This window comes from Phalangium opilio, unplaced genomic scaffold (genome assembly GCF_054372755.1).
Source record: "Phalangium opilio isolate 3A_F unplaced genomic scaffold, DU_Popi_V2 ptg000037l_1, whole genome shotgun sequence".
In the NCBI taxonomy this organism is placed as follows: domain Eukaryota; kingdom Metazoa; phylum Arthropoda; class Arachnida; order Opiliones; family Phalangiidae; genus Phalangium; species Phalangium opilio.
The window spans coordinates 221,726-234,486 of record NW_028324160.1 but is presented as its reverse complement, the minus strand read 5'-3'; the positions used below and the strand labels follow the sequence as shown (position 1 = coordinate 234,486).

The 12,761-nt window shown below is 42.2% G+C and overlaps 1 pseudogene across 1 annotated transcript in view; it reads left to right on the top strand.

Moving 5' to 3' along the window:
* The window catches only part of LOC149682826 (ATP-binding cassette sub-family C member 1 pseudogene), a 40,063-nt pseudogene extending 27,834 nt beyond the window's left edge, over positions 1 to 12,229 (top strand). The window contains exon 2 of the transcript XR_016384193.1: positions 11,733 to 12,229. The product of XR_016384193.1 is annotated as an ATP-binding cassette sub-family C member 1 pseudogene (transcript). The remainder of the gene's footprint in view (positions 1 to 11,732) is intronic.
* The last annotated feature ends 532 nt before the right edge of the window (positions 12,230 to 12,761 follow it).

Here is a 12,761-nt window from a genome sequence, read left to right as displayed (position 1 = left end):
ATGATGGTCTGTAACGATATTTAGTGCTCGGCCGTATACGTATGGGCGAAATTTCTGTGTTCCAAAAACTATCGCGAGACATTCTCTTTCCGTCGGGCTATAATTCTGCTCCGCCGAGTTCAGCAGACGGCTGGCGTAGGCAACGACCTTTTCCTGGCCGTCAATTCGTTGTTTGAGTATGGCACCTATGCCATAGGCAGAGGCATCGGTGTGAATTTCGAATGGTATATCCCATTTTGGGTGAGTGACGATAGGAGACGAGATGAGACAGTCGCGTAGGTGCGTGAAGGCAGTTTCTTCGGCTGGGCCCCATAAAAAAGGGGTATCCTTCCTGGTGAGTTCCGTGAGGGGTTTGGCGACCTTGGCAAAATCTCGGATGAACCGGCGGTAGTAACCGGAGAGACCCAGGAATTGCTGAACTTGTTTCATTGTTTTTGGTGTGGGAAACTTGGCGACCGCTTCTAAGTTACGGGGGTCCGGGGAAATTCCGTTTCCATCTATTACATGACCCAGGTATACTATTCGGGGCTTGGCGAAGGAACATTTACTGGGCTTGACTTTGAGATTGGCTCGGTGAAGGCATGTCAAAACTTGATCCACGTGCGTGAGATGGGACTTGAAATCTCTTGAAAAGATTATGATGTCATCCAAATACGCCATAGTTATCTGCCACATAAGGTTTCCCAGGGTCTTGTGCATTAACCTCTGAAAGGTTGCGGGCGCATTACATAACCCCATGCCAAGCACGTTAAATTCGAATTGGCCGTCGGGTGTTACAAAGGCCGTCTTTTCTTTGTCGTCTTCGTCGATTTTTACTTGAAAATACCCGGAAGCTAAGTCCAGGGTAGTGAAGAGGGTTGCTCCAGCCAGACGATCCAGAGTGTCGTCAATGCGCGGGAGTGGGTGTACGTCCTTCTTGGTAACGAGGTTAAGTTTTCTCCAATCGACGCAGAAGCGCCAATTCCCGTCGCGTTTTTTAATTAAGATGACGGGCGCGGCCCAGGGACTGCAGGATTCTCGTATGGTCCCGTTTGCGAGTAGTTTATTTACTTCAGCTTGCAATACTTCTCGTTCTTTGAGCGATTTTCGGTAAGGGTGTGAGCGGACCGGAGCGGCGTCACCCGTGTGGATTTGGTGACTGATAAGGGAGGTTAGCCCTAGGTTTCCTTCAAACCTTGAAAAGACGGACGAGTGTTTGCGAAGTAGGGACATTAATTTATCCTTCTCGGTTGTAGTTAGGTCTAGGCCGATATCCAGGTTGTGTGGGAGGTCGTCGGACCTTGTGGATTCGTTCGGAAAATCAAGGAGGTGTAATTCAATGACTTCGTGGGCACGGGCAATGGTTGTGTGTTGGTTAAGAATACAGGCATGCGGATGTGGATTCGCAACCCGAATTAGGCCCCGTCCGTGTCGGAAGGAGGTCAAAGTTTTGCAGACCATGAGTCCATATCGCGGGAATGATGACGGCAGGGGCTCTATCATGAGAGTGGTGTTTGCTTTTGGAAGGGATACCGCCACTGCCATTTCGGAAGACGCGGGAATGGTGACGTCGTGGGCGAGGCTAACAACTGTAGCGTGTTGAATAAGGAGTCCGGAAGGGGAAAATGTTCGTGTCGAATTGCAACCGATCGGGTACGAAAGCTCATTTCTACTTCATTCTGGTTGCAGAATTCCAATCCCAGTAATAAGTCGTATTCAAAGTTTTCTATGAGTAGAGCCTGTATGCGGTGAGTGGTATCTCCGAGTGTCAAATTCAGGGTGGTAGCTCCCAAGGGAGTTATGAGAGTTCCATCTGCCACTCTCAGCTGCAAGGAGCCAGCAGGCTGGCTCGTGAGACCCAAGGAGTATGCAAGGCTAGGCTTTATTATGTTTTTGGTGCTTCCAGAGTCGATGATGACGGTGACGTTTTGATTGTTTATGTGGGCGGGGAGGGATACTAATTTGTGGCTTGGGCTGAGGAGGAGAGGGAAGGCTTCTGGACTAGACGGTGTGTTGCCCTCCACTAATACCGTCGGTAGCCGTTTCCCGGATTACGAGAGCTAGGATGGGGCGAAGGGCTCCTGTCCCGATTCCAGTTAGACGACGGCCGGTTTGGTGGAAACGGAGACGGGGAGCGGGATCGGTTGTTACGGAATTCGGTTCGCTGGGGTGAACGATGTTGGGTCTCGCGACTGCGAGGTGGTTCTTGGCATTGAGCCGCGCGATGGTTAAACCCCCCGCAGTTGTAGCAGGCAGAAGATGACTCACGACGCGGGTAGCCTGGGCTGGGATCGCGACGGCGAAACTCCAGGCGAAGGCGCTCCAGATCACGTCGAAGCTCTTGAACTTCCCCACGGAGAGCTTCGAACTCTTGCCCAGTACTGGGGTGTAGAAGTGCGGGTGCGGTGTTGGTGGCCGCGACGTTAGCGGGGCGTGATGCGAGGGTAGTGAGTAGCTCCAAAATTTTGCTATCATGGGAGCTAAACGGTTGGGTGGGCATAGTGCACACTGTGCGAAGGTTATCCAAGAACGCAGAGGTGGTCGTGGGATTCATGAGAGTCACTTTCTCCTTATATTCGGGTAGGAGACCATTCAAAAGGAAGTTTATTTTTTCGGCTTCGGGCATATTTGGGTTAGCCAAGGAGCAAAGGCTTATCGTATTCCGGTAGTATGCGACAGGATCGCTTCCAGGTAATTTTCGATGGGCCAGTAGTTCTGTGAACACGGCACGAGAAGATCGGCCAAATTCGCCGATGAGGCTAGTCTTCCATTGCTGCCAGGTAGTGAAAGGGGCCACGGAATGGCTCCGGAGTTGGGCGGAATACCAAGGTAGAGCAGCCCCTACAAGGACGGAAGGGAGAAGGGAGAGGCGATCAGCATCCGGTTTCCCCTTAGTCCTTTCCTCGAAGATGGGGATGAAATCGTGTACGTCTTGTCTAGCTGGGTCGAAGTTTGGTAAGTCTCGGTTCAAAGTTAGGGCGGCTAGGGCAGCCGAAACGGCGGCCGCAATATCAGCCGGGGTAGCCATTGGTAGGGACGGAGTTTCTTGTTTTTGGCGGCGAGTTGGCGGCGCGAGGTCTGAATACTCGGGAGCGAGGCGTAGCGCTCGTCGGGAAAAACGAACGTCTGAAGCGGGGGCGATACCGTCGAAGGTAGACGGGGACGTTGGGACGGAGTATATTTCCGTGTCGGAAGACCAACAGGACGAGGTTGGGTCAACGTTCAAGCTCATCGGCTGGTAAACGGGGTGACGGGAACTGTGCCCGGCGCCTCCACCACTTTGTCACGTATGTAAAGTACGAGACGGTGGTTTTGGAATAGTAATGAGTTTATTTTATTGGTCGTTGAAAATATATACAAAATAGAATGTAAGAACGGCGGGAGAACTAATGTATTGGCCGGGCGACGCGATGGTTTTGCCGGAGAAGTTTCTCTCACGAAGCTGGGCTTTTCAGCCTTGTGATCCCCGTGAGAGGTGAAGCGAACCGTTCAGTAGGCTGGACTTTTCAGTCTTGAGATCCCACTAAAAGTTCGCTTTCTCTCTCCGTTCACTCGCCTTTTATAGGCGAGCGCCTTTGTTGGCGGGCACCTGGAGGGAGTTCTCTAACTATTTTGGCGCGAGTTTTAAATTAGCTTAGCTCTGCGCTGGGCTGCGCGACAATATGGGAAATGTTCTGGATCTTTCTATGTACTTTGCTAGTGACCTTGGGGATTATTTTTAACTAAAATTTTAAAGGAAAAGCTTATTAACCTAAGGAGAATTTAAAATTTTTATGCCATAATATTTTCGGGTGGTTTGAAACTTTGATGTGGTTACATATTCTAAAAATAGCTGACAACTATTTTAGCCCGGTGGAATTCAATACTTCATGTTTAAAGTCTTCAGACAGAATCTCCTCCTGGTTGTCCCGTAAAACAAAAGTTCAGTACGTAATTCCGTAAAAGTAATTAAAGCGTAAAGGCACGTCCACACTGTTTTTTTCGCTACGCGAGTTCGCTCGCTTAGCGCGCGCATTACGCTTCCCGTCCACACCTAGAAATTTTGTATTTTTGTTCGCACGCTTCGCTCGCTTCTTAAGCCGAGCGATGCGAAAATCTTTGAAATGTCAAAGATTTTCGCGTCGTTCGCGACCTCGCAGCTAATCAGATGAGCTGTTGAATTACGTCATTAATTTTTTGAGAGAAGTAGAAATCATATTAGATCAAAATGGTACAGAAATCATATTAGATCAAAATGGTAAGAAATCATATTAGATCAAAATGGTACAGAAATCATAGAATGCAGTTATAAATAAATAATTTTGTAATTTTCTAGCTCCTTTTATAAAGCCATAGAAAAATCCGTATAAACAAAAGAACAATATGAGAAATTTATTGTTCATCGTTAATTTATTATTTGGTGGCTAGTACTAGGCCCGGTTGCCTGAACGCGTCACCATAGAAGGATCTTCTCATTGGTTTAAAATGCATAGGCGTGGCGTCTGCGCTCTCTAGAAACCTTATGTGTAGACAGGACGCGTACAAGACAAGCGAACAGTGTGAGCGAAGCGTGCGAGCAAAGCTTGCAAACTAACTGTAGTGTGGATATACCTTTAAGGCCTCACTCACACCAACCAACTTTTGTCGTTGCGACTGCCGGGTCAAAAAACGGACGGACCTATCGTTTCCCAAATTTCTTTGGAATGCTCAGACGTAACCGCGCTGTGTCGCGTCGGAAGACGTCTGAACATTCCATTGAATTTTGGGAAACGATACTTCCGTCCGACTTTTGACCCGGCGGTCGCAACGACAAAGGTCAGTTGGTGTGAATGAGGCCTAATAGTATAATACTACTTGCATACGACAAGTGAAACGTATCGGGATTTTCTGATTCGAAACCCTCTCGCGGCAGTAATAGTTAGCCTGGCAAAAGAATGTAATCAGGGGGAAATGTTTAAACTATTCTGTGTTTTTCTTGTAGAGCCAACTATAAATACTTTCGAGTCTTCTTTCGGTTCGGCTACTGCGTTCCGCTGGCCATTAGGGACGTACTCAAACACGAAGGAACGAGAAAATGGAAGAAAATGGTAGACATTGGTGGCCGATTTTAAATGTGGCAATAAAATATTTCCGGTGATTTTTACTGATACTCACATGTCTTAAGGGGTTATTAATTTATAGAAAATTATATTAAATTGACTTACTCGGAAAAACCTGAACCTACCCCTTTAAATAGTATTTACTTCTAATGTGATAAGGGTGAACAAATTTGTTACAGGGGGAAAAAAGACATGCGATTGTTATATGAAGACGTTTTTATTCTAAAGATAACTACATTTATGAAAGTCAAATACACTTGTTGACGTACAAATAATATTTTTACCTTGACAATATTTTTGGGCATTGGTCATTTTTAAATGGATGTATTTCTATTGGGATTTACTAATTGGGAATACTAATTTTTCAAATAAGAATAAAGATGATCAAAATTATTTTTTAAACGAAAACGGGTCCTTGCTCGGGCTAAATGAAAACTAAACAAGTGAGAAAACCAAAACTATCTTTCCGTTGTTTACTTTTAACAACTTTTTTTAGAATTTTCCAAATCCATAGGTATTCAGTAAGGCAAAATCCATGTTTGTTTTAAATTCGTCGTATGATTTATGGATTGTAGGGAGACTTAACTGCAAGGAGCAGGTACTTGCTTCTGGGTATTTACCAGTATGAATAAAATTTATGGATGGTGTAACGTCAAATCCCAAGGGTGGTTCGCCATCCATTCCAGTGGTAAAAATTAAAACATCTTTGAGCTGTAGAGCGTAAGGATTTTCTTCCATGTCATAGATGTATTCTCGAAAGAAAGTCATTGTATCAACTTCCTTTTCAAATTGATTGCTGCCTCTTTCGGAATAATTAATGACTCCACACAATCTCAGAAACGTTGCGGCAGTTAACGATTCTTCAGTGGAGCAAAATATACTTTCGAAGGATTTGGGATTCCTCTTAATCATGTCGTACAAATTCAAGGTTTCAAGTCCAACAATGAATCTTGAACGTGCTTCAGAGCGCCTAATTAGAACACACCCACGCAAGACGTCATTTAATATTTCGTCTTTATCTTCTAGTCTTAGAATTGCTTTGCTGCTTCCAGAAAAATATCTTAATTCTGACAGTTCTTCCCCGGCTTTCTGCAGGCTTTCTAGGGTTTGGCAATTCTGAAATCGATATAGTTTATCGCGAAGATCAAAATCTTGGACATCTTGAATGCTTAATGGCATTTTAGATGGGTCTTCAAACAACGATTTGTATGTCGTTTGTGAAAAACATCTTGGCCCTGGACCTCCATGAATAAGGGAAAGCGAAACCGCCATTCCTGCATAGAAGTATAAATCCTCTTTCATAGCTGACAGACTCATGTTGAGGTACTTGCAGTTTTCAGTTCCACAGAAAAGATGACTTGAAAGAAGGTCCTTTAAAAGAAGGCGCAGAAATTCCCGTTTCGGTCCTCCAGCGTCAATTGCTCCTTTGGCGGTATGCAAATCGTCAGAAAAACACACGGAAATTTTGTTTTCTGGTCTAAACCCTTTCTTTTTAAATCCCCTTAATGCGCCAACTAAAATTCTTCTACGATTTGTGTTGAAGAGAGATATTTTCTCGCAATTAATTTGTTGGGCGAGATCTTTTAAAATTTCTGAAGCGGAAATTTCAACTTCATCTTCTACATTCGAATTCTCTACATTTGAACCACCGCATGAGAAAGTCGGGTTTAAGAGCTCCTCTTCTTCAGGGCCAACGGCATCTTCAGATGAGTAAAGATCGTCGCTTATAAAACCAAGAAATTCAGTATACATATCTGATGTGTAAAAAGATTGTTCATTGTTAACTCCGGAAGAAGTTGATGGCAAATCTTGCGGCAGGCTAGTAGTGGAACATGATGGCAACAGAGGAAATTCGAGGCGTGGTTCAGTATTCGATTGATTTGTTCCGCTTTGCACATGTGGTTCAGTTTCAAGATCTTGGTCCATTTCATCGTGAGATTTAGCGACAATATTATTTTCGGACGAAGTACATGTGTTAATATCTGGTAATTCCTCGTCAGATACAATATCTTCGTCGCTTTTAGATAGAATAGTTCTTGATGGGCGGACGTACAAAACCCTCTGCTTCCAAATAGTAGAAATTGTAGCGCCAGATACGACCATGCCTTTTCCAAGCTTCGGTTTCACTAGGCGGCTTCTGCATGGAACTTATAATTCAAGGCTGCAAAAATAACAAGAAAGCATTAAACTCGTGCAATTTAGTCATTATGCTTAAAACAGAGGAAATATTTCGCGTCTAAAGATGACCCTTTTTCCAAGACTCGGCCGCCGGTCTGTACACATTACAGACACAGTTACTACAATAGCAGGATATGTATAAGCAAGCACAGGCGTGCGCACGGGTCAGGCAGGGTTGGCCCTGGCCTGACCTGAAATGTGTTTGGGGAGCGTAGAAACTGCGTAAATCAGTTAGCAGAAAACAGGCCATAGAAAACTCGTGAAATACCTAAGAACAGGCCATAAAAAACGCGTGGAATACCTAAGAACAGGCCATAGAAAACGCATGAAATACCTATGACAGGGTTCGTACAAAATTTTCCAAATTCAATTCCCTGACTTTTCCAGGTATTCCATGACAAAATTCCACAAATTTCCTTGACCATTTGCAATAACGTACATGGCGAACACATATGAAAACCAATCTAAATTCTATTGAATCATTTTTGCTCGAGTTTTGTTATAAAAATAAGCCAATGATTGTGTTTAAATGTAACTCTATCACAGTAATAACTGGAGCGAGCGAAGCGAGGTCCGCGAATTAGGGGCTCTGGTCAAATCTCAGACAACACATTTTCTGGTCACCCTTGTACTGCTATCCAGGCTTTAAATTTCCCTCCAATATATTTTCCCCTGACATTTTAGGTCCATTTTCAATTTCCCTGACTTTTCCGCGACATTTTAGGCCCATTTTTACTTTCCCTGACTTTTCCAGATTTTCCAGGATTTCCAGGTCGTGTACGAGCCCTGTATGAATAGGCCCTCGAAAACGCGTGAAATCCCTAAGAACAGGCCCTCGAAAACGCGTGAAATACCTAAGAACGGGCCCTCGAAAACGCGTGAAATACCTATCAACGGGCCCTCGAAAACGCGTGAAATACCTAAGAACGGGCCCTCGAAAACGCGTGAAATACCTAAGAACGGGCCCTCGAAAACGCGTGAAATACCTATCAACGGGCCCTCGAAAACGCGTGAAATACCTATTAACGCGCCATATAAAACGCGTGAAATACCTAAGAACAGGCCATAGAAAACGCGTGAAATACCTAAGAACAGACCATAGAAAACGCGTGAAATACCTAAGAACAGGCCATAGAAAACCCTTGAAAAACCTAAAGGGCGCAGAATTGGGGTTTTATACAAAACAAAAAAGGGAGGTAAGGCCGCAAAATTAACAAGGTGGCCTGACCTTACAGTTTACCCTGCGCCCGCTTATGTAAGCAAGTATCTATATACTCTAGCTGTTAGAGCAAGGAAGAAGTGTTGAATATAACTTCATAATATGTCAAGCCTTTTCGGTTTCGGTACTAGTCTATGACTAATGAGTCTGCCATAAAGCTTCAAGAGGTTATGGAGAAAGCCTTATTTTGCCACTTCCCCGTGTTATGAACTCCTGGTTAAGTTTTAGCTAGTACCATGAGTTAATAATATGCTAGCTCCTTCAGGCAATTCATTATTATACTCCCGCGTTTTCTCCCGGGCCGCCGGCTTCCCAACTATATGCGACACTCTGCGGCCGCCACTTGAACCGAGGAGGATCTGCTTGAACGAAAATTTTATTTACCGTTCTTACCGGTTTTTCCCCGGAAGTGCGTGCAGTGGGAGCTAACGAATGGTATTAGAGTTATTTAAGCAGCCGAATATTTCATTCAATAGTCGGAAGCCTCGGATCTCTGTTAATTAAACAGTCCAGACCTTACTCGATGGATTGGATTTTTTAATTCGCAATGGGATCGTTCTCTAATTTTTGAGACAAATGTATTTTAAACAGAACGGAATTATACAAGGAAATTAGATAAAAACAGACAGAAAAGAGGGTGTTTTTTCGACAAGAGAGAGTGCAACATTCGGATTTTTTTCCCGCCACCCCCTTCCCCGCACGAAGTTGGAAGAAATCGATGGATGCACTACGCCTATGGAGTCTGAGTAACTTATAGGGAGCTAGCATATTATTAACTCATGTTAGCACGTATAAAAAAGTTACCAACTCGGTTTCATCGTTGATTTTCTCATGAAATTCGTCTCGAATCTCTTGTAATATCTGATCCTGTGTCCAGGACTTTTTAAACGTCATCGCATCCACAATAAGTCCGGCTTTATGCAACTCAAGTTCCCTAGATCCTTTTGGCACGGTCTCACAGCTAGGGACATCTAAGAGAACCACCTCTTTTTGAAAGGAAGCCTCATCCTTTTGGTTTCTCTTCCTGTAAATATTATTTTTCAATTATTCAACTTCTAATATTTAAAACAGTACCATAATTACCTAGCAATAGTTTTCCTTGTAGTCTTAGAACTCATCGTAAAATTGAAACTCGGGACTCGCGATACGTGTGACCTTGTCCGTACCTCTGGTGAAGGTTGCTGCCTTGGTACTGGTAAATTATCGAGTTCGCGATTCGTATTAGGCCTAAATACACGTCTTAATTCAGTCCCAATCGCTCCTCCACTTGAATTTCTATCAACGGCATTCCCACGATTTGGTACGGGTAAAGCCGTTACATTAGAATTCAGCGTCTCTAATAGTCTTTCACTTCCGATAGCAATTATACTTTGTAAAGTTTCTCTTAAAACTGACTGATCTAATGTATCTCGTCTATTGGAGTCCATCAGGTTAATTCCTGTACTTCTAGAAATAACTGAAAAACTCCTACAGTTAAGTTTGCTTAGCTAAGTCAAAGATCCAAGACGCAATGCCCTTTCTTTAGTATATTGCTGCTAAGCGGTACTGGTCGGTCGCCCTGGTGGAAACTTGCAAAATCGTAGGAAAAAATCTGTTCAACTGCAACCGAAGTTTTAAAGTACGGGTAAACTACATAGCATGGGAAAGTATTTTTCTCTCTAGGTTCTAAAAGGCTGGTTTGCACGGGCCAAATTTACGAAAAATAAAGGCTGGTTTTCACTGACCAAAAGTTTTACAAAACCATAAAAATATTCCCGAAAATGTTTCGGAAAGTAACTTAACAAAACGTTAAACTGTTTTCACTGAAACTTGTAGCGTTAGAGAGAGGAACGCGACTGATATATAACTTTTTTTTGTAAAACCTGTAATGTACACATTTTAACATAGGTTAGATAAAATTGTAATGCGTAGATGTTAACATAGGTTAGTTAAAATTGTAATTAGACCACCTTTGGGCATTGTTCGACGGCAGACCGGCCGGCGCCGCTTACCAGTGTACCTCTCTTTCTTTGCTTAAGTTTTAACCCGTTAAAGTATGACAATACACTGAAAGGTAAAGCTTTCCCCATCCGATTCCATTTCTACCGTGTTTTTCACTTTTCGGTTTATTTGTTTTTACTTTGCGCGACCATCGGAGTGGCTAGCCCCTCGACGCAACATACAATTTTATGGTACAACTCATGGTATGGTCAATATAAATATTTTGTACTATGTAAATTTATGTAAATAAGTAAATGGCAAATTAATGATTACAATTTATTATTAGTATTTGAATGATTAATGATAAAAAGTTAATTTCGTGAACTTAGAGTGGTAGTTGGTTTTGTTCTGTGCTTGACTATCGAAGGTGTTAGTATTTAAAGGGAGGCCGACGTGGTAAGTCGTCCTTATCCAAGTTTAGGTAAGATGATATAGCCAAGAGAAACAACACAAACCACAAATTTGTGTGAAACGCCCACAACAAATTCTTCGAGACATATGCCGACGTTACACACTGTATGGCCAATGGTCAATTGCTAGTGGCGTTTTTATTATTATTGATGTACGCTGTAAAATCATTGATGTCCATTCCTAAATTATTGCTGTCCGTCCCTAAATTATTGATGTCCGTCCCTAAATTATTGATGTCCGTTCCTAAATTATTGATGTCCGCTCCTAAATTATTGATATCCGTTCTTAAATTATTGACATCCGTTCCTAAATTATTGATATCCGTTCCTAAATTATTGATGTCCTTTCTATAATTATTGATGTCCATTCCTAAATTATTGATGTCCATTCCTAAATTATTGATATCCGTTCCTAAATTATTGATATCCGTTCCTAAATTATTGATATCCGTTCTTAAATTATTGGTGTCCGTTCCTAAATTATTGATGTCCGTTCCTAAATTATTGATATCCGTTCTTAAATTATTGATATCCGTTCCTAAATTATTGATGTCCTTTCTAAAATTATTGATGTCCATTCCTAAATTATTGATGTCCGTTCTTAAATTATTGATGTCCGTTCTTAAATTATTGATGTCCGTTCCTAAATTATTGATATCCGTTCTTAAATTATTGATATCCGTTCTTAAATTATTGATATCCGTTCTTAAATTATTGATATCAGTTCTTAAATTATTGATATCCGTTCTTAAATTATTGATATCCATTTTATGTGAATTTTGTCCGAAACGGCGCCCAATAGTTTATGAAACAAAAATCACGGACCATTTCGCAACCATTATTGGCATACCTAACTTACGTAGGAATGAAACTAGAACTGGTAAACAGATACAAGTACATACTTCAATAAATTATGAAACCCTAAATGCTAATATAACAAATGAAACATGGTCAGGGGAGGTAACAACCTGAGCGTCGGTCAACGTCAATTGGTCTGCTTGGCTCGCGCCTTGTTGAGGAACACAAAGATTCTCATCTTGGACGAAGCGACGGCCTCGGTCGACATGGACACCGACGATCTCATTCAAGAGACCATCAAGAAGGAATTCGCCAACTCTACCATCATTACCATCGCGCACAGAATTAACACCATCTTAGGCTACGACAAGTTAGTATACCAAACTATTTGACAGGCTTACCAATGTGATTACCTATTTTTATGTCTGTTAACTTTTCATAGGGTGATGGTTCTCGATCAGGGACGAATTGTGGAATTTGACTCTCCAAATGCTCTCTTGAAGAATGAACAATCAATGTTCTACGATTTGGCCAAAGATGCCAATATACTCTAAATCACCTTTATTCTAAACTTTAGAACCAATGTTTCAAACATTACCAGTCTAACCAATAACCTTATGATTCTTTATTATAATTATTCCCGTACAAAAATTTATGGCTGCATTTTGCTTTTATTTAGCTTATTCAGAATCTGCAAAATATTGCAAATATACTGGAATATTCTGGAATATTCCTGAAAAAGGTTCAACTTCAGACAAAATTTAGATGAATTCCAGGGAGCACTGCAGAACATTTTAGAAGTTTTGCAGAAAAATAGCTGGCTAACTCAGTACAGCTAATATACATACAAAATTACACAATTTAACTACTCTAGAGTCATAAATAGCTACCTTACAGCTGGAAAACAGAGGTGAGACAGCAATTCCCGTTAGAAATCAAGCTGTTCGTGGCCCATTACAGGTATCTTCCAGTTATATTGTATGCATGTTGCAGTCAGAAATAGCTAAGTTTGTAGGATCATTGCAGGTGCATTTGAGATACTTTGTAGGATAATTGCAGGCGCGTTTCAGATACTTTGTAGGATAATTGCAGGCGCTTTTCAGATACTTTGCAGGATCA